This window comes from Halichoerus grypus, chromosome 3 (assembly GCF_964656455.1).
Source record: "Halichoerus grypus chromosome 3, mHalGry1.hap1.1, whole genome shotgun sequence".
Classification (NCBI taxonomy): domain Eukaryota; kingdom Metazoa; phylum Chordata; class Mammalia; order Carnivora; family Phocidae; genus Halichoerus; species Halichoerus grypus.
The window spans coordinates 49,126,653-49,154,337 of record NC_135714.1 but is presented as its reverse complement, the minus strand read 5'-3'; the positions used below and the strand labels follow the sequence as shown (position 1 = coordinate 49,154,337).

Genomic DNA, 27,685 nt, shown 5'->3' with positions numbered 1-27,685 from the left:
TTGTTGAATATTTAACTCTGCTAAATTCTGTTAAGTATTTTATAACCTCATCTTTATCCTCACAATAAATCGGAGGTAGTTGCTATTGTTATATCCCTGTTTAGCCAATGAGGAAACTAAGTGTCAGTTTAAATTATGTTTGTTTGCCCCAAATACTCTACCTCAAATCTGTGGCAATTTCAGAGAAAATAGGATCCCTCAAATTAATACTAAGGACTTTGATTTAGAAATACCCTTTTGAAGCCCACTTAATTTCCATATTCACCTAAAATTAAATAATTACTTTGAAACATTAGTCATCATGTGTCATAAAGTCTGAATATCCTTCTTAGATGCCAGAGTTTTAACCCAAACTCTGATTTTCTTACATTATAAATTTACATTGCATAACTTCTCTGTGGATGCAAAGCTATCAGAGAACTGAAAGAAGCAAAGTATCACCAAATTTCATTTGAATTGGTCATGTAAAGAAAAAAAGACAAGGTGCCTGGGTGGCTCTGTCAGTTGAGAGTCTGCCATCGGCTCAGGTTAGTGTCCTGTGGTCCCCAGATGGAGCCCCGTGTCAGCCTACCTGCTCAGCGGGAAGTCTGCTTCTCCCTTTGCCCTTCACCCCTGCTCCTTCTTTCTCCCTCACTCACTCTCTCCCAAATAAATGAATAATAATCTTAAAAAAAAGAAAAAAAGGCAAAGCCTTCTGAGAAATCTCTTTAATTCTTTGGAGAAGCAAAGAGGTGTTGTGCTTGAAAAGCAAAGGTAAAGCCAGCTTAAGGGAAGAAAAAACAAAAGTGAAGTCTGTAAATGATGAACTTCAAAAATTCTAAAGAAAAGGGGAAAACAGCTCTACCACAAAATCATATTGTTTGATTACAAAACTCAAAATATAAAAGGGGCAAAAACTGCTCTTTCTTTTTTGTTTTGCTTTAGAAATCTGTTCCTATTTGTAGAATGAGACCCATTAATTTTATTTTTTTTTAAGATTTTATTTATTTATTTGACAGAGAGAGACACAGCGAGAGAGGGCACACAAGCAAGGGGAGTGGGAGAGGGAGAAGCAGGCTTCCCGCTGAGCAGGGAGCCCGATGCGGGGCTCGATCCCAAGACCCTGAGATCGTGACTCGAGCTGAAGGCAAACGCTCAACGACTGAGCCACCCAGGCACCCCAGAGACCCATTAATTTTAAACTATTCTAAGGAAAAATTTAAAATCATACGTGGCAAATAACTAACACAATAAAACTAAACCACAATGAAACTAAACTAACACAGCTAACTTAACAATAATACTAAATACAACTACAAATACAATAAAGGGACAGACATTAAGACCTAGCATGAAAAAAACTGAGGTAAAAGAGAAATCAGTAAACCTTTTGTCATAATTAATTTTATCATTAGAATAGTTACCTCCTTTATTAATTCATCAACAAATATTTATTAAATGCATATAATGTGCTAAGCTAATGATTATCTAGCCTCATCTCCCTCAGAATCACCTTCAGGGCATTTTCAAATTTCCTAAGAGCTCTGACTTTAGTTTTGGATTTGATCCCTTTGTCTTCAAACCAGGGAGAGAAAGCCTTTCCATCTCCACCAAGAATTATTTTGGTAATGAGGCACAGACCCTGATGAGAGGAGGAAGTCCCACAAATATGTTGGGGTGGAAAAAAACTGTGAAGAAAGTATGATGAGGATTCAGCATGATTTGGCATAAGAACCTGCCTTAAAAGATCACTTCTAATGAGAGAAACAGGCAGGTATCCAGACAGTACATTTACAATGTGTTAAGTGCCCAAAGAGGTACAACAGCAACAAAAATAGGAAACAAGCATCTCTGTTCTGGGAGAAATCATCACAGAAGAGAAAAGGCTCCAGATGGCTGTGAAGTAAGGTGACCATATGATCCCCTGACACCTACATCCAAGACTTCCTGCTTGATAGCTCCCCTTTTTCTTCTCAAGTATCCCAACTTGGATGATGAATGGTACAATCATCATTGCATTCTTATTTTTTTTTGAGAGAGAGAGAGAGCATGCAGCCACACGTTGGGGAAGGGGTACAGGGGGCAGAGGGAGAGGGAGAGAGAGAGAATCTTAAGCAGACTCCATGCCCAACACAGAGCCTGATATGGGGCTACATCCCAGGATCTTGAGATCATGACCTGAGCTGAAATCAAGAGTCAGACACGTTACTGACTGAACCATCGTCACTGCAATCTTTTTTTTTTTTTTTTTTTTTATTTATTATTTTTTTTAAAAAGATTTTATTTATTTATTTGAGAGAGAGAGAATGAGAGAGAGCACATGAGAGGGGGGAGGGTCAGAGGGAGAAGCAGACTCCCCACTGAGCAGGGAGCCCGATGCGGGACTCGATCCCTGGACTCCAGGATCATGACCTGAGCCGAAGGCAGTCGCTTAACCAACTGAGCCACCCAGGCGCCCCTGTCGTCATTGCAATCTTAAAAGGTCCAGAGGAGTTTGCCTCCTGAGGGAGGAGAGGCAGCATCAAGGTAGCAGCCTGTGGGGAGGCTCATTTGCATGAAAAAGCACAGGGACTACATGAAAAACTAATGATGTAATGTATGGTGATTAACATAACATAAAAAAAAAAATTAAAAAAAAAAAAAAAGCACAGGGACCACAACAGTTCACTGTGTTGTTGGGTTGCAAACTGCTAGGAATAAGGAGTGGGATATGAGATAAGAGATGCAAGCAGGATCAGATTATGTTTGTATTTTCCAACATGGTTGCAGAATAATTGTTTGGGGGTGTGAAATAAAAAAAAATAATCCTTTTTCTTTTTTTTCTTTTTCTTTTTCTTTTTTTTAAAGATTTTATTTATTTATTTGACACAGAGAGAGAGATAGCAAGAGAGAGAGAAAGAGAGAAAGAGCACAAGCCGGGAGAGCGGCAGGCAGAGGGAGAAGCAGGCTTCCTGCATGAGCAGGGAGCCCGATGCGGGGCTCGAACCCAGGACTCTGGAATCATGACCTGAGCTGAAGGCAGCGATTTAACCAACTGAGCCACCCAGGCGCCCCCAAAAATAATCCTTTTTCAAAAAGTAGTTGTTCCTTTGTGTTTCTCTCTGAATCTGGCATACTTCCAAGAAAAAATGGAAGCTCCCAAGCTAGTTGAAAAGTACTCCTTTGAAGAGGGTAGTTAATAAACTGGACAAGGGATTTCACATATGAACTGAAGGGATGAAGCTCAAGAATTCTAGTCAGTAACCACTCCCTAATCATTCTTCATCTGTTCTTTTTTAAATCTAGGGTGAGCTCAAACTGATTTTTTTTTCATTTTTTTAAAGAATAGTTATTATTGTTTCTATTTGATATACAGAAAAATCCAATGAATAGCTCTTTAATTTCTCCTCAGTGTCCTGACATAAAACTATTCATGTAAAATGCATTTATTGCACAGGAATTTTTTGAGCTGCTTAGGCATGAAAAGAGGTTAAGAGAGAAGTTATTTATGTGGAAGTAAGTGTGAAAGCAACAGCAATACGTGACTTTCTTAGAATAATTTGCAGGTAAGATCTATGCTCAAAATGGTCATTAGTTCACAAGCAAACATGACAGAAAACTGAAGGAGCCGTCACCTAACGCTTACCTTGTTTAGGCTCTGCGACTTACAAATGAGCAAGTGCCTCTTACAACTCTGCTACCCTGTTCTTTGAGTCAGTCAATCATTGAGAAGTATATTTGAGCTCCTCTTCACTAAGAACATCTCCACAGGCAAAGTGAACAATCACCTGTCTTTCCTTTCCAGGAACCTCAATAACAGGAAGCTTTTATTTGTCGCAAATTGGGAGAAACAGACAACCAGAAATGAATCATGGCTATTCAGATTAGCATTATCTCTTAAACTGAATTCATGGGAAAACATCACAGTCATTTTTTAAGAAGAGACAGGTGTTCTCTTTTTAGAATAATTGGTTTAAAAACCAACCAATTTGGTCTTTTCAGAAAGTATTACAAGCAGAAATTTCCTTCCTGTTTTGAATACATTAGTAAAGGACATCACAAAGGTATAAACTCCTACAGTAGAAAAAATACTAAGGACATAATGGTGCAATAATTCATCCACTTACGTCCTTACCTTGTGAGGACAAAATTACCCCCTAACTGATGTTCAGGTAACAGTGACCCTCTTTCCCCCCAAATTTATAAGTAGAGGAAATGGTGAAATAACCTCTTGTGTGAGTATCGTCAACTAAACTAGGTCACATGTTTCAGACTCTTTTAACTACAAAAATAAATATGATCTGGCTGGTTCTCTTAAGGCAATATAACCTTATCAAGTATGACTGTATCTGTAATTTATGGCATCATGAAGATGGCACCTAGCATCCTTTTTTATAAAACAGATTTCCTATGATTCAGCATGCAGATCATTATATATATATTAGGAATTTATTCTACCTTCTTGAGCTCTTTAATGTATTTAAAATCTACTTTTAAATTTAATGTTTTTCTTTTTAGACATTGAATAAATAGAATGCTTTCTCATTTATAGTATAAGACTAGGTGAAATGCACATGTTTATGTGTAGACTATGTGTTAAGGTCATATTTCTCATGATAGATTCATAGGGTTTATCATAAAACAATAGGGAGTTAAGAAAATAAACTATGGGATTTAAATTATTGTTCTGAGTTTGGGAAATATCTGGTAGCTGTATGTAGGACAAACTGAAAATGGAAAGGAAGGTGGAGAGGAGTATCTGAGATTAGAAGCAGGGAGTTAAATAAATTATTGCAAGAGGATAGGCAAGTGATGCTGGGAGCCTGAGACAGATAACCTGCTCTTCAGCCTCCAAATACTTAAAGGAGACACACTTCCATCAGAAACAGTGACACATAGCAGTCATTCTCAACAAGTGAAACTCTGGAGGATGAAGGGGTTTCAGAATATTGACATGTATTCAGGAAATTATAATACCTTAATCCCCCCCACCTGAATAGAGAATTAGCCAGTGGAACTAATGGGAGTATAAAGGGGGATTCCAAGATTATGTCACTAAAAATAAATCTAGTTTACTAGAATTTGAAGTGAATGGATCCAAGTGAGGTGTTTTTACTCTGTCAACACTGTTCTACTTCCCGTTTTTGATGATTTTCAATAAGGTGACAAAGGCATTATTTCAGAGTAATCAGAGTAATTTATGATGCATGAGTAGATGTTCAACCAACTATTGTCATAGGAGCTGTGTGATAGCCCAAAGTTTAATTTGAATTATAAATGTTTATAAGGAATGTATGTTCTAAGTCATGGGCACTTAATTTCCCACAAAGTCATAGAAAAAAAAAAAAGGACCTATTTATTTTGAAATGATGTATTTAAATATGAAATATGTAAGACAGGTCCAAACCTACAAGCATGATGATCTGAAGTGACCAAGAAAAAGTTAAAAGTTAAATTGAGTTAGCTTTGCTAAAGAAAAAAAGTGTCATGTAAAGATTTTAGAGAGGATCTTTCCAAAATGATTAAAATGTGTCTTAAATGTGTTAGTACTTAAACATTCTCATTTAGATGGAAAATTCAGCTATTCAGGATGACTCATTTTCTGAGGGATTCAAATAGGAAAATTTCCATTCTATTTTTGATAATAGGTGCTGAGAAAAGGGCATGGTTCATTCATGCATTTGCAATTTATATTGTACATTCCGGTGTTAATTATGCAAAATTTTTCAGTATCTTTTTGAAACCTTCAGCAATTGAGTTACATAATGTATATTCTAGTGTATGAACATACTTTGGAAAAAATGAAAATAATTAAAGATTAATTACATCTTGCTGGTAGTGAAGACTTATTTCATTCCTTAGAGAATTCTTTGAAACTGGACTATCAGCCATTTTTATTATGAAGTACCAATTAAATACTTACAGTTCAAACTTGTCAATTAAAAAGCTTAGTATGCTATTACTTAGCAATAATATCTCATGCATAATTAGAAAAACTAAACATACAGTAATACATTTTAAATTATGAAAAATAAATAAAGCTTTAAGTAAGATTCTTGTATATAATTGCCTACATATTTGATGAACCTTAGAAAAGAATCTGAGATCTTCCTTTAGCAAACCACAAAACAAATGCTTTCCTCAGAAAATTTGATAATTAATTGGTCTGTTTTTAAGACCTAAGATAAAGCCCTCATAGGACATTTCTAATCTCTGAATTTCTTCTTTTGTTAACAAATATCCATATTTTTACTCCTATCATTTAATGCAAATTGTGTTCAGAAAATATATACTTTTCATTCCAATAATAGATCTGTTCTAAAATTTAAGGTAGATTTATTTTAACAAAATATTCTGAAAATAAGTGAAAAAGTGAACAGTATAAATAGTACAGCTTTAATGCATGTGTTTATGCCATAAACGTATACATTTCTAACATCATGGCTCCTATATTAAAATTTCTTAAAATGTTTCCTATTCTCTACTTAAATTTTCAAAGTGAAGAACTGATTTTATATAAGATCCCATAATTATAATGAATTTAAGTTTTAAAATATGGAATATATTTGTATACACACACACATATGTACAGAGGAAACATAGTTTGATATTTCATACAAATAAGTCACATTTTGGAAAATTCTGGTTTTTTTTTTTTTTTTTAAGATTTATTTATTTTGAGACGGGGAGGGACTGAGCAAGAGAAACTCAAGCAGACTCCATGCTGAGCATGGAACCCAATGTGGAGCTCAATCCCATGACCTAAGATCATGACCTGAGCCAAAATCAAGAGTCAGATGCTCAACCAACTGAGCCACCCAGGAATACCTCTAGTTGGTTTTCTTAACCACAAACTCATCATGAATCAACAGAAGGATGCATCTAGATGCTTAAGCTTTAATATATTCTTTTTCTATATTAAAATGGTTTAGTATTCTGAACAAAGTCAGATGTAGATTAAAATCTTGGCTCCTAAACTTATTAGCTATGCGATCATGGAGATAGAGTTAAACCTTTGTAACTCCCAGTTTCTTTATTAGTAAAATGAGAAAAATAAAACCTCACAGTTAATTGAAAGGCTCAATAAATTTTAGTGGTTACTGTTGATAATAGTCAAACCACCTCTATAATGATCACATCGTATCTCTATGTTGTGCCTAGTTTGAGAATGGAAAGAAAAAAAAAAAAAGGAGATAAGAAGTCTTGGGAACCATGTCATAAAGATACATGGTTGAATATGAAGGATGTTCAGACTGGAAAGGAAAAGACTAAAAAGGGGCAATTATTAAATTTGTGATGGGCCATGACATATTTTTTAAAATGCTGATTTACTGCATCCTGGTCCAAAGGGAAGTGGGAAGAACTTACTATGCTGTAACAATGAAATCAATTCTCAACAGCAGAATCCAATCTCGAAAATGGAACCCATGTCACACAAAGAAGAAAGAGGATAACCACAGAAATTACACCGGTATTTCAGTATAGGAAGAGAAAATGGATACAATAACATCTCATTATTTTTTCAACTCTAGCATCTGATAACTAAGTTACATATATATATATCCATTTACACGTATAATTATACATAAATTTTATTAATAAATTACAAATGTAAATTTATATATATACAATTTTTAAAAATCCTGTTCTCATTTATAGAAATGGATCCTTACTGTCACAATTGTGTTATGTAGTATGCATTTTCAGTCTCATTACTTCCTTCACTTTATTTTCTTATTTTTCTTAGTCTTTTTCAGTTTTAATTTATGTGCTCTCATTCTGTTTTATGTGTGAATGTAAGCCATCTTAACTTTTTCTGGATTTTTTGGGAACTATTCTATATCTTGAGATTGTGGTGGTGAATTTATGACTGCATTTTTCAAAACTGGCAGAAACCTACACTAAAATGAGTGATTTTTTTTCTATATATATATATTCTTTAATTGAAAAAAAAGGTAGAGTCTTAATAAAAGTAAAGGAAATAGCGTATCTCATTAGAATTTCTGGCAATTGGGATGCCTGGGTGGCTCAGTTGGTTAAGTGCCTGCCTTCAGCTCAGGACATGATCCCAGGGTACAAGGATCGAGTCCCGCATCGGGCTCCTTGCTCGGCAGGAGTCTGCTTCTCCCTCCGCCTGCAGCTCCCCCTGCTTGTGCTCTCCTCTCTTCCTCTCTCTGACAAATAAAATAAAGTCTTAAAAAAAAAAAGAAATTCTGGCAATTTATAATTTTAGAATTCTTGTAAACTGTAAGAAAAATAGAATTATTTTTAATGGGTTTGTTTTGGATATTAAGTTCCACTGGATTGTTATTTCCTTTCATAGGCATAAACTAATACTGAAATCCCCCCAAACACTATTTATGGTGTCACTTCATAATATTACAAAGAATTTATGATGAGATTTTCAAAAACACCGTATTAGATGTGCTCTGGCAAATATTATTTAATTCAAATTCACTGTCATATGCTTTTTTTAACCCATAGTATACTTTGCTGGAATATCTGAAAAATAATGAAAGGATAACTGGAAATTTTTACAAAATTCTAGGATGTCCAATAATGCCTGAATAGCATATATAATTAGTGGAAAACAATAATTTATCTTATGTGACATATTAATTAAAGAGAAATTATACTTTCCATTGTGATGTTAATGAGTTATTCACAAATTTTGTCATTTATAGCATATAACAGCAACTCCCCCTGTGCCTTTTTCCCTTGCCTCTCACAACCTCCTGGGGCATACCTAGTACAGGAAATTAAAAACTGTTAATAAATTTATTTTAATTAATTACTGTTCCAGATTGTTCTTTATCTTTTGTATATTGGTGAATGCTATCAGTATTAGCAGAATCACTTTGTGTAGCATTTTCTTCGCTTAATAATGAAGAATCTCTTAAGTAATCAGGATAAAATTTCATGAAAATATAATTTTTGTTATTGTTATTGCAAAATGAGAGTTTCTGAAATATAAAATATTTGCTTTTATCAATAAATTAATCAGCCTATTTTGGATGTATGGCTTATTATAATCATGATATAAGAATTATTTTTGGGGGCGCCTGGGTGGCTCAGTTGTTAAGCGTCTGCCTTCGGCTCAGGTCATGATCCCAGGGTCCTGGGATCGAGTCCCACATCCGGCTCCCTGCTCGGCGGGAAGCCTGCTTCTCCCTCTCCCACTCCCCCTGCTTGTGTTCCTGTTCTCGCTATCTCTCTCTCTGTCAAATAAATAAATAAAATCTTAAAAAAAAAAAAAAAAAAAGAATTATTTTTGGGTACCACATGATGAATACCATTGTATTTTTTCAAAAAGGGGAATGGCTCTCAAAATCTAACTATCAACTAAGAAATTATATTACAATAAATATGTGAAAGCATAATGGGCAAACATTAGAATATTTTGTTTGTTTTCTGATCAGAAACTCATTTAAGGTAAAAAAAAATATCCTATTGGTTTATGAGGTCATCTGTGGGAAAACAAACAAAAAACTACAGTTTTTTAAATTCAATCTTTATACTATCCAATATGATGATGTCCTTTTCAGGTAGGTCATTTGTTAAAAAATAAAAACAAACAAAAGCTATGGGGAATGTAATACTTTGTTGGCTAATGGCAGTAATAACTAAATTAAGGGTGCCTTACCAAAGATCTTCCATCTTTTTTTTTATTCCCCTGGGTCTCTCACACCTTTTTACCGTTTTGAGTATTATTTCATCATTTTATGAATGCTTTTCCTATTCTTTCTCCATTTGGTTTATTCATTTTAAGTCTGTGTCCTCAGGGGGGCCTGGGTGGCTCAATCAGTTAAGTGGTTAAGCATCTGCCTTTGGCTCAGGCCATGATCCCAGGGTCCTGGGATCACGCTCCAGGTCCATTGGGCTCCCTGCTCAGCGGGAGCCTGCTAGTCTGCTTCTCACTCTCCCTCTGCCCTTCCCCCTTGCTTGTGCTCTCTCTCTCTTAAAATAAATAAATAAAAACTTAAAAAAGAAAAAAAAAAAGTCTGTGTCCTGAAGTGGACTGCATTCATTTTTGGTAAAAATCCACTTCTATATATGTTAAATCCAGACACAGCACCCACCAAATAACCTCACTCAAAACAAAATGAACTAATCCATGAATGAATGCTTGAACTGTAGGAAGAAGAATGAGAACTATTTATTGATGCTAAAAACTGTTTACTGATCACATTCCAAAACTTACACATTTTTTTTTTTTTTAAGATTTTATTTATTTATCTGACAGAGAGAGACACAGTGAGAAAGGGAACACAAGCAGGGGGAGTGGCAGAGGGAGAAGCAGGCTTCCCGCCGAGCAGGGAGCCCGATGTGGGGCTCCATCCCAGAAGCCTGGGATCATGACCTGAGCCAAAGGCAGATGCTTAACGACTGAGCCACCCAGGGCCCCAAACCTTACACATTTCTAATAAGGAGAAAGAGGTGCTTTTGAAAACAACAACCAAAACAGTAATGAATGACTTTCTATTAGCATTAATGCAGGTACATGTCAGCGGAGACACAAAACCAACAATTCTACAGATGAAGCTGTAAATATTTTCCAGTTAGTATATATAAGTATATAACTATCTTAGGTATATAGCTTCAAGTTCATAATGGAAAACTTCCATTGTCCAATTATGTAAGGCTACACAGCTAATATCAATCACTGAGCCACAGTGTCAGTACATATGCCAACACTCTTAGTTTTCTGGATTATTTATGGATGGCCTAAAAATATTGTAAGCTTAGCATACTAGGGGAACAAAAACAATGCCCTTTTAAGGAAGTAATTTTTACAAATACCATTTCAAAAGCTCCACTGTTTCTTCATGACCAGGGTTTTATTCTGAAAATGTTACATTAAATTAATGTTAGCAAGAGAGGTTTCACTAAAACCATTACGGATAATCAAACACTTTGAGAAGGATGAAGTCACTGCAATATGACAGTTACCATAAGAAATCCCTGATCATGTTAGTAGTAGCACTGCACTGATGAAATTTTATTTGGTTGAAGAAAAAGAGAGACCAAGAAAATTATTTGAATTTATTCTGAAAATCTCTGGCAGAAGAGTTCCTGGAACAGACCCCATGATTTCTGGCTACCGCTGTAAGTCAACTATATTATCAGTCAATAGGAAGTCATGACTCAACATGGCATGGACTTAGTTAGATTCCAAACCGTTATTAAGAATATATTTTGTTTCCATGTTAGGAGTTTATAATATTTCTGAAATTTGTTTAGATCTTAAAAACATTGTCACCTACTTCATGTGAAAGGTGTCAAGTTATGGAGTTGTTGAGGCTCATTTTCCACGTTTTGCATCATTTTGGAAATAACCAACATGTAGGAAGGAGGAAAGCATCGTAGATTTAAAATTGGCTGAATTATTTTTTAAAAATTAAATTATATTTTATACAAGAATTTGATTTGTCCTCACTCTGTGGTTTCTAACCACTTGCTAATGCTCCCTGTAGGAAGAATGAAGTATGAATTTTTTCTCATCCACAGACTTCTCCTCAGATATTTGAAGATACCTCTTTTTTTCCTCCTAAACCCCCTTATCCATCAATAATCTCACTCTCCATCTACTTATCTATCTAGCCATTTATGCAGTTAAGACTTGTATGTCACCATGTTCCATTCATTGTTGTAAACACTTTACAAATATTAACTCACTAACTCTCCTTAACAAATCTGAGATGAAGGTACTATTACAATTCCCATTTTATACATGAGGGTACTGAGGCAGGAGAGGTGCCCAAAGTCCCACAATTAGTAAGTTAAGGAGCCAATCACAGCCAATCAGATTTCACAGACTTTAGCTAAGTATCCTATTCCTTCCACCTTTCATCAAATGGATCATACTTCCCAGAATATACAACAATGGAAGTGTCCTCCATTGGATGAACTCTCACATGTTGGCATTGCTCTTAAAATCTGGTGCCCAAAAGTTCTGAAACAAATTCTTAGGAAATGGCCTGACCAAATGGGAAAAGCATGAAATTTTATCCTTTATTCTAGATGCATTATTATTATTATCATCATCGTCATCTATATCATCAACACAGTTGAAGACTGCATTCATCTTTCCCACCTCATAACCCAAATTACTGATACAAATTTAATCCATGGTTCCCCAAATCCCATAAGCTTGTGACTGACTGACTGTGGGGACTGACTATGTTTGAGTCATTTCATCCCCAGTATATTATGCAGTGACTGGCAAAGAGTGAGTCAACTAATATGAATTTGCTGGCTGAAAATGACTGAAGTTCTCCCCCTACCCGCCCCCCGCCCCATGAACAACCATCTAGCAGAATCTTCTCATATTGGAATTATGTAACAAACAAACCTAAACAGAGGACTCGATTTCATCTTTTTCACTTTAGGTCCTTGATAACGTTTGTCCATACCCATTTGATTCCTGACTTTATAATCTGGTCTATTTGTATATTCTTTCCCTATAACCTGTCCTCCAACAATGCAAATTGTCACATCTTCTCTATCTTCATCAAAGTTATTGATTTAAAATATTCAGCAGGAGAGGGTCAATGACAAAGCTTGTCAACATGCCCAGAAGACCACCTTCTAGGCTGACTCTGATTGATCTTGCAAGATTTATTATTTTATTAAGATTTAGTATATTAATTTGGTAGGTTTTATAAAAAAAAAAACTACTACACAATTTGGTTACTTGTCACGACTGGACTTTGTTCCGGTGTGTTGCCTCCCTAACTCAATGATAAGTTTCTCACCTACGGGGCCCTGGCTCTTACTTTAACTCCCACATCACTCAGGGAAGCATTTTGCACATTACAGACACTCACTGAATGATCAACAAATGAAATCAAATATTTTGAGTATGGTCATGACTCATCTAACAAAGAATCCTCATTGGCAGGCTTTATATACAATTTCCTGGAACCATCGATTTTTAAAATATCACCTACGACCAACCGAACTTCTCTTGGCTTTAATAACTTTTGGTATTTCTCACTCATATGAGACCCATATATATGATATTTATAAATAAGAAAAAAAAAATCCCTTTTTCTGATTAAAAGTAACCTCTTCAGTCTCTGGGAATACTTAATCACCCGTTCAGCTTGGCCTGGAGAGGAGACACTGCTTATGGTGGCATAAAAATAAATAAAATAAATAAATAGATAAATAAATAAATAAATAAATACAGCAAAGCAACAACACTTGCCCCAATCATAATGAATTCACAAAATGAGTCATAGTATCTGCTAAGTTACTAGTGCCAAACAGTGTATGTTTAACCTCTGTTTGGCCCTTAGGCAAAACTGATGCTGTATTAACACACTGCAATACTAGCATTTTCATATCATTATATCAAATACTACATGACACTCTAATGCACAGCCAAACACAAGTGAATTTCTGATAATACCAGGTCTAGTCAATAGAGCCTGGGAATACTTCTCTTATCAAAATCCAGAGTTCTTAAGTGGGCTTATGATGCTTCAAAGTCACTTATAATTAGAGGAAAATATCAGCAGTAACTATGGGATTCTTTCCAATTATGGATTTCCTGGTGTTTGAATTAAGATTTCTTTGGCTCTAAAATGAAGCCGACAAACACACTCAGACTATGTCTATCAGTATTTCTGGGTTGGAGAGCTCATCTAATTCTAGATTCTTGGTAAGCTGTCTGACTTCTTTACTGGCAGACCATTCTATCAGAGTGAATTTGTTATTAAAAGATAATTGCTTATTTTTTGTTAAAGTAATCTTCCATTTTCTACTCATATAGTAGCTTTATGTTATGGGAAAAATAAAACAACAGGGGAATTACAGTCACTGTCCTCAGTATGTGAATGAGTATGTGTTTATCTGTACTATTCTTTTGAAACCGAAAGCAAAGGAGTCTAACGTGATTTTTCTTGTAATCTGACCGTTTTTCTCATTTGTCTGAGGCTTATTATGTTTATCTGTGGATGACTACTGTAATATTTTTAGCACTACTTATTAAAACTCATCTCTTGAAGTCTTGCTCAATATTGCTAATTAACTTCTTCATTACCATAAGCATGCTGCTAAGCCACACTACTGTCATAAAGTGTTTTAAATGAATAAACAAAATCATGTAATATAAACAATGATACAGCTGCTCATTGTTTATACAGCTCAGCAAATAATAGCCAAGTGCCACAGACTGAATCAGTGAATATTATTCCTTCTCATTAATGGAAAAAGAAAGGAATTTAGTGTAAGCTGTGCATGTCAAATAACAGGGTGTTCACAAATTTGGGATGCAGTCAGCATTACATCTCTGCCTATAGTACTCATCCTCATCGGTACTCTGCCAAAGGGTAGCTCTGCCCTCCTCATCCCATTTCAAGCAGTATATAATCAGTCCACTTGAAGGCTAAAAAGAATTGCTTCAGAATTTAAAAGGATCAATTCCATCACATGTTCACTCTAATTCATTAAGATCTTGAGTACAGAGCTAGACACAAAATTAGGAATTTGGCAAGTATTTGTTAACAGTGAATTATGTAAAATTTTTTAGCCTTATTATGTAAATTAAGGAAATCTAAAAGGCCTCCAAATTATCTCAGAGAGAATATACTTAGAATCTAAAATAAATAATCATGATGGTTATTAGTAAAACAAGAAACTGATCCATCTTTTAGATTTTCCTTTTTCCTATAGTTTAGAAATGCAAAAAAATACTTGTAAGGTTTGTGTGAGGCTTTACATTTTTTATTACTTTTGCTATTTCATACTCTTTTATTTTGTATTTATTTTTTTAAAGATTTTATTTATTTATTTGAGAGAGAGAGAGAGAGAGAGCACATGAGGGGGAGGGTCAGAGGGAGAAGCAGACCCCCCCCGCTGAGCAGGGAGCCCAATGTGGGACTTGATCCCGGGACTCCAGGATCATGACCTGAGCTGAAGGCAGTCGCTTAACCAACTGAGCCACCCAGGCGCCCTATTTCATACTCTTTTTTTTTTTTTAAGATTTTATTCATTTATTTGACAGAGAGAGACACAGCGAGAGAGGAACACAAGCAGGGGGAGTGGGAGAGGGAGAAGCAGGCTTCCCGTGGAGCGGGGAGCCCGATGCGGGGCCCGATCCCAGGACTCTGGGATCATGACCTGAGCCAAAGGCAGACGCTTAACCAACTGAGACACCCAGGTGCCCTATTTCATACTCTTTTAAATAGGAATAACAGCAGAAATATTTTACATCCTAATCAGTATACAGTCTAAACAAATAAATCAAACTTCATGCAATGAGAATGACTGCATTTTCAGCTCTAAACTGGGGGAAGAGTTGGTGTAAAATAATAAGAATTAAAGGAAACGAAAGAAAAGATCTTTAGAACAAACAACTACTCACTGCAGTGAGCTAAGCCAAATACTTCTAGGGTTAACTCTGACGATACATACAAAAAAATAGGTGAAGGGGAAATGTAACCTAAAGAAAAGTTTCTCTTAAAAATAGTTATTTCATTCAGTGAGAGAGCACCCCCATGCACAATTTCAATTTAAAAATGAAAAAAAAAAGATATACAATTTTGAGTCTCCTTTAAGCACGTCAGAATATTTAATTCAATGGATTCACATTTGAAAATGTACAGTCCTATTGGGTCAAGGCCACCAGATATTTCTGTCTTAAAGGAGAACATGCAGAACAGCAGGGGACTGGACCACATAAAGGTTACGTATCAGCCTGATTGAGGACAAGAACGTTCTCTGCACTTGCCCAGATCTCAGCTGGCAAAGCTGAGTGCCACTCGTGACAGCCTTGAATAGCCAGAGTAAATGACCAGGATCAGAAAGAGTGATTAGACTCAGACAGAGCACAGCGTTTCCAAAGAGCTCTTCATCTGTCCATGTTTAGGAAAGTCAGTGGGAATGGACAGATCATATGCCGCAGACTAGGTGTTAGTACATGTGGCAAGTTACAAACATAAATGAAAGATTCAGAATTCTACCTACCCCTACTTTTGTGTATGAAAGAAAACTTTGCCCTAAATTAAAATATAGAAGTCTGAGGTTCTGCTCATGGTGAGGATAGGATTCTCCTGGTTACTACATTCCTTCAACTGTAGTGACAGGTCTAATTTGTTTCCCTCCTCATTTTCCACCTTTTTTTGTTTTGTTTTGTTTTGTTTTCCCAACACATGAACAGACCATGAGCGGTTGCAAAGCACTGCATGATTGTCTAGAGTCTTATTGCTCTTCTCACTGTGTTAATTTATTCCAGCTATTCAAGGTGAAGATGAATGGCACCTTGCTTTGCCAGGACAAGCTTGAGAGGGGACATATCCATCCTGTATCACACTGCTGTTCTTTTCTGTCAACCACACAGGTAGTAATTCTATGAGGACACAAAACAGGGTCATTTAATATAACAAAGTGATACATTTTACTTCCAGAGAAGCCTTAGCCTAGAGAGGGGTAGTTAACATATATTGCTCCACAGATTCTTAATGCATTAAGATAATATTTGAGCTAAGATATAAATCCTATTTAAACATCGGAGAATCTAGAGTAGTGATTCCTTTCCAAACCCAGAACCGACTCTAAAAAATACTATCTCTGGGCCTCACTGCATATATTGAATCAACATCTTAGGGATGATGAGATGGGAAACAGACAGGAAATCTGCACTTTTTTTAAAAGATTTTATTTATTTATTTGACAGAGAGAGACACATCGAGAGAGGGAACACAAGCAGGGGGAGTGGGAGAGGGAGAAGCAGGCTTCCCGCTGAGCAGGGAGCCTGATGCGGGGCTCGATCCCAGGACCCTGGGATCATGACCTGAGCCGAAGGCAGACGCTTAATGACTGAGCCACCCAGGCGCCCCAGGAAATCTGAATTTTTAACATGTTTCCCCAGTAGTGAGTTATAGAGCCTCTTTGCAGTAGTCAGTAAATAGGAAATGGGAATCACTTATTTAAAGGCAATCAACAAAATAGTCATAGAAATTCTAAAAACAAAACAAAGAAAAACAGTTTAATGTTTTTATTATATTCTATAGTATATACTAACCTTGTAGGGATTATGGATTATACAGTAATTCTCAAATTTAGCAGGTTATTAAAAATAATTACTGGTATCCATCCCCAGAGTTACTGATTTGATCTGGGATGGAACCTGAGAATTTGCATCTGTAACAAGTTCCTTAGACCACACTTTGAGATCCATTATCCCATATAACTTAGGCATCAGTTATTTGCAATCAATTTGCACACATTGAAATTTTATTATACGAAGAAATATAAAAAGAGGCTTCCAAAATATTTAAACCCACTGATCACTAGAACAAAGTTATTTGCCTCCCAAAATAATTACACAAAATTGTGATAAAACATTCTAATACTTTCTGCATAAATGATTTTTAACATTATACCATGAAAATGACCATCAGTGCTTCTCTCTCATCAAAAATATTCATCAAATATCTTGTTTTAATGGCTAATAGTCAATGTTCAATGACCATACTTAACTACTCTTTCCTAAGAAATATAAGCATGAACATAAAAAGGATATGTGTATAAATGAAAAATAATAATATTGACTGTTTTATTGTCAACGCTAAAAGTAAAAAAAAAGTTTCATTTCTGATTAGAATTGTTGACTCTCCTTTCATTCATATTCAATATTGTCATATTTAAACTATTAAAAAGAAACAACAGACTTGAAATAGAGTCACTTGTGCTAAACCCACATCACCAAACCAAGGTTTAATACTTAACCTAATTCCAGTTTCAAATTTTTGCAGGAATGTTGTCTTAACCAGTTAGTCTGGAATTTTCTAGTCAGCACCAATGAGGTAATCTGCCACATAGACCCTCTCCAACTCCTAAAGGAAGATGACATAATCTATTCTTTCCTTAAGCTTCCCCTTCCTGCCTATAAAGTCTTCCATTTTTTTAAAAGATTTTATTTACTTATTTAAGGGGGGGAGGGGCAGATGTGGGAGGGAGAGGGACAAGCAGACTCTCGCTGAGTGCAGAGCCCAATGCCGGCTCAATCCCAAGACCCTGAGATCATGACCTAAGCTGAAATCAAGAGTTGGAAGCTCAACCCACTAAGCCACCCAGGCACCCCTAAAGCCTTACATTTTGTACAGCTCCTTAGAGCTCATTTCTACTTGCTAGATGGCTTGCTGCCTGATTCATGAATTGTTCAATAAAACCAATTAGATCTTAAAATTTTACTTGACTGAATTTTTGTTATTCCACAAAACTTATGGTTTTCTTTTTATGTTTTTCCCTTTTCAATGTTCACCCTTACAAACAACAGGTGAAAACTTATGGTTTGAACAGTTTAGTTAAAATCAATACAGTACCACTAGACCAAATAATTTAGTGAAACATTGGAACTATTTCTAAGGTCTCTGGAGTGAGAGATCAGCCTATTTTGTTATCCCATATTTCTATATGAGAGTAGATTCAATCTGTGTTACATACTTTTGTAGGGCTCTGTAACCGAGGAGTAGAAGCCAAGCCTCTAGGAATGTCTAATACTTTTAAGAACTACACATTTTTCTTTTCTAACAAAGAAAAACACAAAAATACCAAAAAACTAAAAATAGAGTAAGTCTCCTCTCTTACAGTTTTATTCTCTCAGTAAGACTTTGACATTTTCTTATTTGTGAGACCTAGTGCTAATTAATTAGTTAGTGACTGTCCTGACACAATTAGAAGGTCTTCTTACATTCCATCATAGAATTCTAGATTATCAGTATTCTATCCATGTGGAGTATTAGCTCAATTTTTAGAAATGTATTTCACTACTTCAAAGACAACATATTCACTAAAGAAATTTGGAAAAACCCAAAAAAGCTCAAATCTGAACAATTTGGAGCTTAACTTCCATTTAAACTTTGAACTATATACTTGCTAAAATATATACTACTAATATCACTACTAAAATGCTTTTTCTCATAAATTTTTAAAAGCTTTTTATAGAAATCTTCAAATATAAGCAAAAGTAGATAAAATGCATAATGATCTAAATTTCCAGGGCGCCTGGGTGGCTCAGTTGGTTAAGCAAATGCCTTCGGCTCAGGTCATGATCCTGGAGTCCCTGGATCGAGTCCCGCATCGGGCTCCCTGCTCAGCGGGGAGTCTGCTTCTCCCTCTGACCCTCCCCCCTCTCATGTGCTCTCTCTCATTCTCTCTCTCTCAAATAAATAAATAAAATCTTTAAAAAAATAAAAAAAATAAAAAATAAATTTCCAATCATTGAAACCTGCTTTTAAAAAATACCAAAATTTTAGCAATACATAATGAACATTTTTTCATATCATTAAATATTCTTATACCCTATGACTTTTTTAGTTGCACCATTGAGAAATTTAATAAACGATCTAAAAGAATATATACACTGGGGTAAAAAGTTCTCACAGAATGGATTTATCCACACAGAAATAACTATGCAACTCCCTTTGTTAGTATAGAAAAGTTGTATATCACAGATACATTTACTTGACATGAATTCAAATAGTTATATAATTAAAATATTATAAATTTATACTTTGTAAATGTACTTTTTAGTATGTAGAATATACATTGCACATAATATATCCTACTATCTCAGCACTCAATAGGGATATATATATATTTCAAAAACTCACTATATTTTATAAACTATTAAAGGACTTTCAAAAATCATTTGATTATGTTTAATTTTTACTTTGATACTTTAGACTCTAACCTCAATATACCATGCAACTCCACTAGATGAATGCTTTTATATTCCTTCTGTGAATTCTTTTTTTTTTTTTTTTTAAGATTTTATTTATTTATGTATCAGAGAGAGAGAGAGAGCACAAGCAGGGGAAGCGGCAGGCAGAGGGACAAGCAGGCTCCCCACTGAGCAAGGAGCCCGATGCGGGACTCGATCCCAGGACCCTGGGATCATGACCTGAGCTGAAGGCAGATGCTTAACCCTCTGAGCCACCCAGGTGTCCCCCTTCTGTGAATTCTGTCCTGAAATTCAACAATTTAAAGCATATATCTCTTCTGATTGGCTTATCTTTTTCATTAAATCCAAGAACTAAAACCCCCACCTTCATTCATATATAAATCTTCTTGTTCACCGTTAGGTTTAGAAAGTTATAAGCTTTTCCATACTGCAATACATGTTTTTGTTTTTGTTTTTGTTTTTAAAGATTTTATTTATTTATTTGAGAGAGAGAGAATGAGAGAGAGAGCACATGAGAGGGGGGAGGGTCAGAGGGAGGAGCAGACTCCCTGCAGAGCAGGGAGCCCGATGCGGGACTCGATCCCGGGACTCCAGGATCATGACCTGAGCCGAAGGCAGTCGCTTAACCAACTGAGCCACCCAGGCGCCCCTGCAATACATGTTTGAACCCTTGTTGTGGTATTTTAAATTTCTAATTCTGGAACATGATCAGCCAAGTCAGTAGTCCTATTCATCCACTGAGGTACTCTGCCATGTTCCTGAAAGCTTAAAAAGTATGATTATACTAAAAGCTATCGTAAGAATCCAGAATACATAGCAAGTTAATACATTCATATTCAGGAGAAAATTCAGTGAAGATGATATAAAAATAATTTTTGAGCAATTAAATTCTCAAGAATTGTTTAATATGTCCAATAGCTGAAACACATAATTGAATGGGTCACATTTGATTAAAATTCCAGAGTAAAACTGTCCTTTTCTGACAAGAGAGGGCTTCTTTTACTAAAAACGGGGAGGAAGGAAGGAAGGAAGGAAGGAAGGACAGAAGGAAAGAAGGACAGGAGGGAGGGAGGACCAATGAATTACTGGGCTTCTCACTTAAAGCCAGTTTGACTTCCTGCTTCTGCTTTCTATAGCAAGTCTGATTATGTGCCTGAATGTCACTTTTAATCTTTGGCTTTTTCTTAGTATTTCCAATTCCACTTTCAAGTTTCCTCTCCCTAAACCATTACCACTTATGTCTCTTGGTGGGCTTCTCATAAAATATAAAAGTGTAAATTTTTTGTTTAATATGTAAGTATGTAGTTATATAGCAATATTAGCATAGATTTTGGAAAGTTTACTGTTTTTAAAAACCACAGTCCATTTTATATTTTTTATTGAATAGGATATTTCTAAATAAAGTGCCATTTTCGGGCGCCTGGGTGGCTCAGTCGGTTAAGTGTCTGCCTTCAGCTCAGGTCATGATCCCAGGGTCCTGGGATCGAGTCCCGCATCGGGCTCCCTGCTCAGTGGGGAGTCTGCTTCTCCCTCTGCCTGCCGCTCCCCCTGCTTGTGCTGTCTCTGTGTCAAATAAATAAATATTAAAAAAAAAATAATAAAGTGCCATTTTCTTTTTTTTTCAAAGGCAAAAGTTTCTTCAAAGACATTTCTTATATTTAAAAAAATTAGCATAAGAGATCATTCTAAATCATGAAATCAACAAATACCTAACAATTCACTCATGTCTGTATATTTTTGGTAGCATCATTTTTTTCTAACATTATTTTTAAAAATCCAAATTTTAAGGCTAAAATATTTCAGTCACAAGACATTTCAGAGAGAAAGGACTGGATAATTTTAATTTGTATCTTAATTGGGGTAAGTGGATGCAAAAAGTTCGACCATGAATTGTACTATTGAAGAGCATAAAGAGAAACAGGCAGAGTTCTTATCTAAGCAAATAAAAAGGAAATGTTCTCCACTTGTTTTTTAGGGGAATCTGATAGGTCTCTCCCCAAAAACTGTACAACACAGATTTTACCTGTCATTTATGTATCTTAAATTATTTGGTCATTAATCATTATAATTTGAGAATTTAGCTTCCTGATAGAAAAGTACTTAAGAGGGAAATACCCTTGTCCTTAAAGTCATACTTTTGATGGTCAACCCTATTCTAGGGTACTTGACCATCACCTAATACTTGAAGGAAAAACAAACAAACAAACAAAAAAACCAAAGAAATAAAGCAAATGTCAGGCTTTGCTATATAATAAAATCAATTCTCATTTACCCATGCTAATGTGGACAGATGCAGAGTATTCCGAAGTGGAACTTTTAGATAATCAGAAATCTCATTTTAGTCACTATTGCCAACCCTGAGGAGATGTGCGAATAATGAGCAGCAAAACTATTTCAGTTCCACCTGCCTGCCCTCTGCTGGACGTGCTCATGAGCAGGGAAATGGCTACGGAAGGGACAGCTGGTGTGAGTTGGGAAGCTTATTCACAAGTAAATCATCTTTTTGTTGCATGTAGAAACGATTTTGATTACATTTCTAATAATTATACATTTATCAGGGACATCACTCTAGAAAAAAAAAAAAACCCATAATAAATTTGTGAACCTCTTTATCCTTTGCCTCTTGTCTCCTACATGTCCGATTAATGGCTAACGGCGGGCTTGGCTGTAAAAAGGCAGGTCAAGCTTTGCTCCGTGATTTGATATTCAGAGCCTGAAAAGCAGAAGGTGTCATTCTGAAAAGGTTTAACCTTCAGTTATGAAGAAAGGAAAACAAAAGACAGGTAAAGACAAACAGAAGAGAGTTCAGCTGATGTTGAGGGGCAGTGGACTAGCGAGGGCACATTTCGCAAGTTTTGGCTGGACTCCCTGAAAAAGCACCAGCGGCAACGCCTTGAGGCTGGAGCCGGCACTCCAGGCGGCACCGGGAGGAAGCGGCACCGGGAGGAAGACAGGGGCTCCTGTGCACACCTGGCAGCAGCTGATGCATAAAAATACAGACCGGGATGAAATGAGCAACAAGTAGCTGACTATTTTTTCTTTTTGTAAAGCTCACTCAGTTACTAAGACGGAGGTAAATTAAACTGTAGCGACAATGTAGCTTCTCACGTGGAACTGTGAAGCAATCCTAACCCACAGGCTCAGGACAAGTCTGATTTAAGATCTGGCTCCTTTCAGGCTCTATTTTGTGATTAGGGTGCACCATATTTAACTAAACCGTTCGGGAAGCAGATTCAGCTACCTATGAAACACGTGACAGTTTCAAAATGTTCAGGATTCTCTGCCCAGCACTCACATTACTCAGCTGTCAAAGTAAAGGGCCCAGATATATGATGTGAAAATTACATTTTAACGAGGTGTCATGTGTGTTTAAAGTTCTTATTCATCACTACATAGTCACAGCCCGTACCAGAGATACAAATGCACTTAATTAGCATATTATAAGGACAGAAGGTTCACCTTATCTGCATTGTTAAACTGTTCTGTGTAGGCTTTTTGTTGTTTTAGCTTCTGTTATCTTCAGCATATAAGAAAGGATATATTTACATAATCTCAAATGGCTTTCAAGAAAATATGGATTGTGTTCAGGAAGCAGAAGAACAGTCATAAAACAGTAACTGCATGTCTTTATTGTTCTGTTGTTCATCCTGATTGCCTGATGTGTTTCATGAAATCTCAACCAACAGATTTTTAGATCTGTTAGAAATGCTAACTTTAGGAAATTTTTGGAAGTGGGCTTCTCTGAGTATTCTTATCATCAACCTAAAGCTACTTCCTCCTCCTTCAGTAGCAAATACTGGAAAACTCTGTATGTTTGGCAAGGCAAGTTTAGATTGTTGTATGAAGAAGTTGAGAAGCGAACCAGAAGAGGAAGAGTCACCAGAAAATACCTCACATCTCAGTCTTATTTATTAATGAATAATGAGTTGGTCCGAGGGTTGTGGGTTATTGTTAAGCTGTTTAATATTAATGAATAATGGACTCGGCATAAGGCAGTTTGGGACAAAGAACTAAAGAGTGAAAGTCAGTCCACAAGTAATAATAGCTAAGGGTAGGTAATGCAACTGCCTCGCTCACACTGGATGTATCAGGATATAAGGTAGTTCTAGAATTACAATGCCCACCTGAGAATCACTCAAATAACCTGTGGAACAGCTAAGTATTATTTGGAGGGCTTGAATGACTATCTTACAAGACAGCCAGCTGAAGGCAATGATGAAAATATAGTTCATGTCATATTTTATAAGATAGGAAAAAGGCTCGAGTTAAAAGTACATTTGAAAAAAAAAATTCTAGATCTGATAGCTCTAGGTATGGTTTTCTGCTCAGAAAAAAAAGAGAGGAAGCACTTTTAAATTTACTTTATACTCAGGTGCTAATGCTTCCAAGCAGTTTTGATACACGTGTCCCAAACTGAACCCGCTGTTCTGCAGACAAAATATGTTTTCAACAGAATACGATTATTATTCATTTCTGAATATAACACACGTTCCGTTTTTTTGGACTTGAAGAAAATCCTGGAATTCGTCAACTGAAAAATTTGAGAATATGTTCTGAATATAAAATTCATTGAACAGTTGCTCACTTTCTTCCCTATTGTAAGACTACCGACTTTAATTTCTTCTAATTACTTCTGAAAGAAAGCGCATTAGGTGTTAATGTGCTTTGGCACGTCTCCCTAACACCTGCTAAAGTTGCTTAAGGTTACCAAAGCTCTTTCCAATCGGAGTGAAGAAGGGAAGAAGCTGAGTGTAGGTGCTGGGGGTGGGGAGTAACTGGGATGAATCACAAAACTTCTAGAGTACAGAAGTGTGACGCCAACAGTGAAGGGGACTACCTGAAAGGCATATATGTATCCTCATAAAACAAATTTTGGGACTGATATTCTTATTCTCTGATAATTCATTCTTTGATTTCTTAAATCATTCAACAGATCTTGACAGAGCACCTACTATGTATCAGGCACTACCTAGGGACCTGTAAACAAAAATGACTGAAACAGTTTCAACAAGATTATTTCAACGTGAATCAAAATCTCATTAGTTCTGGAGCAAAAGCTTTTTATAAATTGGAAATTCTTTGCATTTGTATGTTCTTTAGCATGTGAGACAGAACTATATTATTAAAAACTGCTTCTACAAAACTTGCAAATATAAATTATTATGTGAATAGCAATATCACATAAATACGGGTTCATTTTCCATTACTTTCATACTGGAAGACTACTGAAAATGCTGACAAACTTGCATTTAATGTAATGCAAAATATATGATGACAGTTCCGAAAATTTTTAGACAAAAACGAGAACAAATTTTAAGCTTTTTAAAACTTGGCCCAGAAGAGCAGGCCCATTAAAGCACTTTTCAAGGAGGAACTTCACTTAAAATTCACAATGAACATTTGGAAAACAAGTTTAAAAAATTGCATTAATATTAATTGGTTTATTCAGCTATTGTTGAAAACAACCTGTTTCACAGACTGTACCATTCCCAGGATGGTTTCCTTTGAAAAAGAACACAGACCGATGTCCTGCAGCTGAGCCAACTCAACAAAGGAAGGACACTTAGCAGTTTGAAAATGGGTGCTGGGAAAAGTAAGGGACTGAAGTTCAATGATTTCTGAAACTACTTTTAGGATATTTCTGAGACACTGTTTTCCTTGTCATTCCTCTTAAAGTTCACCATTTCAAAATTTAAAATGGATTCTTGTGAAAAAGAGAAAATACATCCGATTTCATGGTTGAAGAACAGATACAACTTTTCAGAGCACTAATCTATGGTAATCGTACCGTGAGAACTACAAATTAGCATCTAGAGAGTGCCTGGCATATGGGGAGACTGAGATCACTTCCATCAAATGACCGAATCTAGAGGCACAGCCTCAGTAAACACACTTTCCATGACCAGTGTCATAGGAGGGAACATGAATCTGGAGTTGGGTTGCACTTCAATAGCTGTGGGGTTTTTGAGTGATATGAGCTATAGTGTCTTAAGTTCCTCATTTAGAAAATGTGGATGAGAACAATTTTTGCAGGGCTGGTCTGTAGCTATTTGGTTAAGTTTGTTATACCTACCACAAATATCATCTCATTAAAATCTAACAATAATTTTCAGAGATCGGGTTATTTTTTCCATTTTGTAGTTGAGAAAACCAAGACCAAGAAGCTGAGCAACGTGCCCACAGTCAAGCACTGGAGGCAGAATTCAAACCCAAGTCCTTCAGACTCCCAAGCTCCCTTCAGAGCAGCAGGCTACTGGCGTGTATGCTTTCCCAAGGGATTTTTATGTGTACAAGAGAAACAGACTTGCCCCCTAACTTCTAGCACCCAGATTTTTTAATGTGCAGAAAAGTGATATTCAGTAGAAGTATAACATAGATACCCCTTTGCATCAGAACTTCAGAAGTGTGAATTTTCATTGATTAGAACTCAGTGAAAATCAGAGCAAAAAAGCTTGCTTCCAACAGATGGCAACAGCAAATACACTTTAGATCTACAAACTCAGAATTAGCCTTTTTGACCTCACATATTTATAGTAAGTTGGCTGTACATAAACTCATGAGAAGATCCATAATAAGAATTCACTAAAGGCAATTTCTTTGAAAAATGTCAACCTAATTTACTAAAGAAAAACACCCAGCTGAAACTGTTTGTGAGGAATAAGATGAATAGCCTCTATTAATGCTAATTGAAATTCTCATATCCACACACACAATGCATAACATTTACTTCTACACTTATTCTTTCCACCTCTAAACTCCACTAAGTCCACACCAAAATGCTGGCTTTTAAATCTGAGCATTAATGCATGAAAATTGATAATTTTTCTTGTGATTATATTTACAAATTTAATACATATGGAATCTTACTCTTTGCAAAACAGATGAGGTCTTCATTGTTGTTTAAAGAGAGGGACAACTCTTAGGAATCTGTTTCAAACCTGAACTTTGCCATTTCTCAGTGTTTGTCACTTTAATAACATCCTTTTAACAAACATGAATGCTAGTGTATTTGGGCAAGATGGTTTAATATTTTAACTCCCATAAATAAACACATAAAATTAAATGAGTGGTGTACTTTTCCTTATGTCCACAATGACTGATCATATAAATATACACACACATATAAGTATATTGATATCCATTGGAAATATCTTTGTGTCAAGTCTAAATACTAGGGACTATGGTATTGTCTTGCTCTTTCAGGATAATTTAAAAAACTAAACTAAGAATTTGCTTCAATTCATCAAGTCAAAACCTGGAAAGCTAATTAAATTCAATCTATTTATTATTAGAGATAAAAATAATGTATAATGTTTTCAGTAAATAAAACTTGAAACATGTTACTGTCTCTTCTTCACTGATTAACCAGAAAAGATGAGTTGTTATCTGCAGGCAATTAAAATTATGTCCTATTGCAATTTAAAAGTCAGAAGAGGCTAAGAACCACACACAGAGTTTTCACTGACAAAATATAAATTTTAATTTAAGAATATCACAGCTATGAAAAAAGAAAAAAAAGCCTTCCCAGAATACTCCAGATGGTTGACTTTTGCTTAGGTCTTCAACTGAAGGGTGTATCAAATTGAAAAAGCTTACCTGTACAGCGGTGAACCAGGTACTGTACTTGATCTAGGAGATTTTTTGAGGATTTAGTAAGGAGAAGTTGCTTTTGCTGCTGTTCCATACTTAGGCCTAATATTAGCATTGCTGGCCACTGCTGTCACTCTGCCTAAGGCCTCTCAGAGATTAGAGAAAATGCCAACTAATTCCTCATTCTATCAGAGTAAGAAGTGGAAAGCTATTCACTCATTCATTCAACAAAGAGTTACTGAGCCTTTAATTTATGTACGCCATCTATTATACTGGTGTCCACATGGAACTTAGAATCTAGTTTTATAAGAAGATGTATGTAATGAACTAAGTTAGGAAGCAGAACGGCATGCTAGTAAAAGCATGGTAAGAGCAGTGCAGAAAACAAGTTATATTAACATGTAAGTACGGAAAGACAAAACGTAATCTTTGAATTGCTATATT

General features: G+C 35.8%; 1 protein-coding gene across 25 annotated transcripts in view; it reads right to left on the bottom strand.

Annotated features, from left to right (window-relative positions):
* ADGRL3 (adhesion G protein-coupled receptor L3) overlaps window positions 1-27,685 on the bottom strand; it is an 829,369-nt gene that overhangs the window by 273,990 nt on the left and 527,694 nt on the right. The gene's annotated exons all lie outside the window — the stretch shown is intronic.